The sequence below is a fragment of the Catharus ustulatus genome, chromosome 3 (genome assembly GCF_009819885.2).
Source record: "Catharus ustulatus isolate bCatUst1 chromosome 3, bCatUst1.pri.v2, whole genome shotgun sequence".
NCBI lineage: Eukaryota > Metazoa > Chordata > Aves > Passeriformes > Turdidae > Catharus > Catharus ustulatus.
The window spans coordinates 110852586-110858933 of record NC_046223.1 but is presented as its reverse complement, the minus strand read 5'-3'; the positions used below and the strand labels follow the sequence as shown (position 1 = coordinate 110858933).

At 38.5% G+C, this 6348-nt stretch overlaps 1 long non-coding RNA gene across 1 annotated transcript; it reads right to left on the bottom strand.

Moving 5' to 3' along the window:
- Positions 1–304: 304 nt before the first annotated feature.
- LOC116994583 lies at positions 305–4800 on the bottom strand. Its single transcript, XR_004417520.1, has 3 exons — positions 4709–4800; positions 802–867; positions 305–626 (listed from the first exon to the last, which is right to left on the bottom strand). It is a non-coding gene; the product is annotated as an uncharacterized LOC116994583 (long non-coding RNA).
- Positions 4801–6348: the final 1548 nt, after the last annotated feature.

Here is a 6348-nt window from a genome sequence, read left to right as displayed (position 1 = left end):
CCTATGATGTCTTATTCCAAGGTATCATCAATTCCTGCTAGCTAAGAACACAGGTTCTTAAACATTTCCTGAGCTGTTAAATCACTAAGTCAGGAAGAAGCAACAGCTACAGTCAGAAGTTTATTCTCACAAAACAAAGTCAAAACAGCAATCAGATTAATGTCTCCATGTTTTTAGTATCATAACAAACATGAAAAACTCTTAGATTTTGGTTTTCATCAATTCTATAAATATATACACACATATATGTACAGTTTTTTACAAAGCTACTGCCATGAAAAACATTGTTGGATTTCCCCATGGAATAAGTGCAAAAGAATATGTATGGTGTAGGAAAAGGCAAATTCAGCTGGTCTCTGAGAGGAAGAGTACCAAACTATAAATCTTTCTGAAGAGAGAAATTCAAAGAAATCCTGCTCATTATGCTTTGACTGTGCATTCCAGTCTTCCTCATAGAATTAGGTAAGAAAGAGAAGGTACATTTTGCTGCCAGATAAGAATTAAGAGAGGAGGAGTCTGAACTGACAGAGAAAAATATATTTGGGGAATCAGTTCAAATTAATTTTGAGTCATTGCGGAGGGAACAGAAATCATCTTTTCAGGTTTTCTTCAGAAGAAGTGAAGACCTTAAAAGAAGGTGAGAAATAAGTTTTGCCTCTGTACTTTAAAAAACAGCAAAAACAACAAAAATATAGAGAAGCAGAAAAAAAATTCAGGAAATTTTCAACTGAACAGAAGCTATGCTGAGCACTAAGGATTTAGTAAGTAAAGAACAAGACCATCCAGAATTTCAGAACTTACTTAAAAATATCTGGTCTGTTTGCATAAATCTTGTTTTTAAATCTGTCAAGGTCCAACCACTGAAAACTTGAAAGAAAAAAAAAACCAGAAAGAATTATATTTATTTTTCAAATTCAAAAATAACCTTTACAAGTATTCTTATAGATTAAATATCATTTCCCACCCTATTTTATAGCATTTTGTCTAGGAACATATCTCAAAATTTCTTTTAGCTTTGCTTTGCATCTTTTTTTATCAGTGCAATTATGTTATGTATTTTTGCCCATGTGTTCTTGAAATCAGCTTCTGCTCCCATAATTTCTGTAACTCTTGGAATGAAATTCAGAGGGCTAAATCCAGTGAAGCAAACAGCAGCAGCAAAAGAAAACTCATCTTCATGTCAGTATGTAATGCATAGTGGAATAAGCTCAAATTGAGAGACTATATGAAAGGAATCTGAAATTTAATAGTATATCCACTGATGAACTGAATAAAATACATGAAATTAGATGGTTGCTTGAGAAAAAAAACCCCAAAAGATTAGTGTCAAAACCCAGTTATCTCACCCCTGAGAGCAAGCAGGGAACGTGTCAATAACTGTGCTTGCATTTATGTATCTGCACTATTTATGTATATCACTCAACCTGACTAGGCCATGCTGTAGGCTCCAGAGACTAAACCACATTAATTCTTTCTCTGAAAGCAGTTATGTATATTATTGTAGCACAAAGATATTTGGACAGGTTTGAAAAATCTATTGTGTTTTTTTATTTTGAGCCAGAATGACATTTACTATTAACATCAAAATGTATCAGCTACATAATCGTGATTTATTTTTTAAAAGTTTCAGCTTCAGGGTCATCAGAACAGCAACTAATTAGTGATTACAAATATTTCAGACTCTATCACAAACTTCTCACAGTCATAACTCAGTTCTCACGCAGTTCCTTATTCTTTTTCAGAGCTGCAATCATGAAGCAGGCACATCAGGACAAATAAACATGCTCATCACAAAAGAACATTTGACACTGATCTAAAGCAGCATTTATGCAAGGAAAATGGAGTTACAGTGGTGACATGATGGGTCTGGCCAGTATATCCTCAAAAAGAGCTCTAGGAGTATAGCACAAGCTGAGCCCAGAGGCTCTCTTCACAAGAAATAACAAAACACCATAGAATCACTGCATTCTTTCGGATGGAAAAGACCTTTAATCATAGGATCCTAGAGTGGTTTGGGTTGTAAGGGACCCTCACTAGACCAGGTTGCTCAAAGCCCAGTCCAACCTGCCCTTGCTGGAGCCCCATGTATGGAGCATCCACAGCTTCTCCAGGCAATGTGTGCCAGTGCCTCAGCACCTTCACTGTAAAGAATTTCTTCCTGATTTTTAATCTAGACCTGCCCTCTTTCAGTTTAAAGCTCTTCCCACTTGTCATTCATATTCATTCCTGTGTGGACTTTCCCACACAGAGCTCCACTCATGGGAGTAGTGCTGTACTTGTGTAACCCTAAGCATGTGTGTGGTCCCACAGGACTCACCACTGGTATTCTTATCCTCAGAGCAAATTTGGGTATTAGTGAGATCTTTCCAAGTCTCTCAAGTTAATGATAGGCACTATGAGTCATCTTGCCTGCAATGTCTGTGCCTGGATATAAGCCAGTCATCCTAAATCCCTTTTACATCAAAAGAGGACAAATCGCAGTGTTAGGGGGCTGTTCAGATGTTCTGTTGGAGAAGTCTACACTTGGTCAGAGGAATTGGTTTCATTTATGCAGAATTTAGGAATGGAAGACATCTCTGTTTGAGCTCAGCCTATATTATCTCTGGAGAAAACAGCTTTGGCCTGAAGTCATCTATTTCCTTTTCAACTTGAATTCTTTTAGGCCAGAAATGGGAATCAAATCCCCTTTTACACCAGAAATCTAGAAAATCCTCAGATGCCCAGCAGCAATGCCCCTTGTTCTGTTCCTCATGGGAGACATAAAATCCCATTGTACCATTCAACTTTTTCCCTTTCCAAGCTGAGCTGGATCTTTATGCTCTTTCTTGCCCATCCCCATGCACTTGCACAGCTTCAGACCTCTCTGTCATCCATGTCCTTTCCTCCAGACAGTTTCTTCTTTTGGAAAACTCTGCCTTTGGCAGGTTGCCCACAAGGAACAAGAGCTGAGCCAGGACTCAGTGCAGACAAGGAGGTGTCTTGGCTCACAGACTGGCAACAGACACTCCCAGGGCAAGGAATCTGCCTGTCAGAAAGTGCAGAGGTGTTTCTGAGACAGAGCAAGGTGCTGCTGCCACTACTGATGTGCGTTTGCAGGATGTGTCTGTTGCAATGAAAACAAGGATTTGAAATGTCAGATTTGAACCTCTGGGGGGTGGAGGCAGACTATCAGCTTCCCTTTTCCCACAAAAAAATGTAATAAAACTCCTTGGTTTCTCTTTCTATGGGGGAGATGCTGGTGGCGTGATCCCTCCGACGGTCTCGCTGCTGGTTTACACGAGGGAGTAATTTTCACTGGAAGCTAATCTTTACTGTGTCAGAGTCTCAGTGTCAATTTTATCTGTGTTTCTTGCTGTCACTGCTATTTTCCTCAGCAGCAGTGCCACTAGCCCTGCTATTAGCCACCGCTGGGCTTTACCTCAGAAGAGACCAGTGTCTTTTTGCTCAAAAAGTTACAGAAAGGAGCAGCATTAATAACAGTAAAATGATGCTAAAGGCATTGCTGAAGGGTAAAAGAGGTTAACTGGGCAAAGCTATGTTGGTCTGACCCAGGCAGTATCCCAATAGCAGGCTTAGAGTTCACTGATTTATATTCACATCCTAACCTGAGGTTTGCAACTGGAGCCCATTTCCAAAGACCTGTCTAAATAGGGGCAATCAGGAAAATGAACCTGACTTAACCAAAAGTGTGACTTGAAAGCGGATTAGCTGATGTGCATTTGTGAGCACTCCTAAGAAGAATAAAAGTCTACTTGTTTCTATTTATTTTATTTCACTTTTTGGCAGAAAGCTAATTAAAACTAATACATTTTTATTTTCAGAAAGGATGTTAGCTATTGAATTTAATGCAATTTAATGGAATCACTTTAAAAGCTGAGTCATGTTAATGTTGGGGTTATTCAGTGTAAATGAGATCTATTTTAAAAACTCCTGACAGAGATTTAAATTCCAAGTATCTTCTTTGCTTCTGCAGCAACCACCAGTAGTTTCCTCGCACAAAGTTCTCTTGAAGGCTGGTGGCAGTGGGAAATCTTTCTTGCTAAATGCTAGCTGCAGCAAATGGAGGCTGGAGAAATTAAACAATCTGATGGAATAATGAGTAGCAGTTACAACAGCTGAATGCTGCTCCACAGTAATGTTCTCTGAACCCCAGGACATTAGGATATGCTACGTACTGCTGTAGCTTGCAGCCAGCCTTGCTCGCTGTGGCCAAGCCTGTAGACACAAAGCACCAACAACATAAAGACCACAAGGCTCTGTGGTGACACAATTGTTTGTCTGTGGCATCTGCATAAATTGCTTGTAATGATAATCCCAAAGGAAATGAAGTACAAGCAAATGCATCAATCCTTTTAAGAAATAGGAATGTTCTTGTCTTTAAAGCCATGAGATTTCTCTTCTTTCATTCATTCTACCTCTAGTTGGCTAAACAACATCTTTTCCCTTTTGTTTCTGATGCAGTGGTGTACGTGCTCCCGTCTTACTGAGCCATTATAACAGGACAGCTCAGAATGGCAAGTGCTGCTTAATAAGCTCCATTTGCAGTAGCTACAGTGCAGTAATTTTCCATAATAAGTAATTTGAATATACAAAAATAGCAACATGCTTTAAAATGATCAATATTTTGCAATACACATACATTTTTAACCATTTTTAAATGAAAATATCAAAGCAATTGCTCAGTAAAAGAGGGAAAATGCTTACCCACCTCAGTACAAGTCAGAGTAGTAACAATTTCATACGACATATTCATCTTTAATCTCTTTCACAAGCTTCTGCAGGCTGGCAGAAGGCAGGCTATTTCCCCCTCTCCCCGCTTTTTTGCTTCCTATTTAAAAATCGTTTGGATTCATCATAATCAACACAATATATGTACAATCATGAAAAATAGCCTGCAGCTCTGCTGGATGAAGCATATCAGCTTGTTCTCCAGTTTTAGAAAATTCTATTTTATGGCTATGGCAATTGCAATGAAGAGGAAGAGTTGCAAAGAGAAGCTGTTTGAAAAACAGACATAAGTATTTTGACAAAAAGACTAAATGATGACAAAACAAGGTCCTTATGAAATTATCAAAAAATAAAAAGCAGTAATAAAAAGGGAATTCACCAGGAAGCACACAGGTGATATTGTTATCTATATTATTTGAGAAATAAATTGACAAGTGAAAAAAGAAAAATAATCTCTGAAATGCATTCAAATCTCAAGTTCTTCCATGATGTAGTTCACCGTTGTCCCTGCAAAACCAAAATGCAAGTAAATCTAACAACCAAGTCCTTACTTTTCCTCCCCTTATTTCAATCCTATGACTTGTAGATTTTCTGTTCTATTTTCATTCTCTGAAATTTTAGGTTAATGATACAAAAAAATATTTGCCTTGATGAAAAAGAGTTTTGAAGTTCTCCACTTCTGTTTTTGATGCCTCATTATCCTTATTTATAGCACCTAAAGTCTGAGACTTGACAAGATTCCATAACGCTTTACATTTTACAAGTCTGGAGACAAAGCATCCTACTTGTCCTCTACAAGTTTAGTGCTGTCAAATCATTAAAGCTATCCCATGGGTATCCCTCCTTGCCAAATTTGAGACCTTACTAAGATTTACAGGAGGAGTTTGAGATTGGTGAACAGCAGCAGCATATTTCTCAACTGAATTTGCACCAGACAGCCAGCTCCAGGTCTTAGAAGTTTGTCTTATTTTGCTGAAATTGCTGTTTCTTAGGGCTCATAAATAATGATAAACCAGTGACAAAAAAATGAGCTGAGAATAACAAGAAAAACTAGAGAATAATCTAGAAAGGTAACAAGCTGAAAAGTGCACTAGCCTGAATCAAACCTCACTGAAGGAGAAAGGATGTAGAAGTCCTGTTCAAGAAGCTCCTCACCCAACTGTGGGAGCAAAAGTGAGAGAGACCTTGGACCTTCCACTGACTGAGTGGAACTCATAGACATTGAAGATCATGTCAGCCTTCACTCTAAATCCTGAGCCCCACCTGCCAGGTGGATCTCAAAAATATCCCCCCACACTCTGAAAATGCAGGCTCCTCTGTCCCAGAAAATTACTCCTACAGAACTGAAGATACAGTAGGGAAACTCATCCAAGTAATACTACAGAGAAAGATGTCATGGAAAAAGAAAACAATACCTACCTCCCTCTGCAACAATCTGTACTTCTTCTTCCTTGATATCCTTAAAGAAACAAAAATTTGAGGTTAAAAGTGATTTATAGTTTTCATATAAATGATAGTGGGTAGTAATTAGATTTGAGAGTGAGGAGAGACCTGGGAGAAGACACAGCTCTCCCTCTTGAAAGAAAGAGAAACAGTGCCAGGTAAGGCCACAACTTGAGA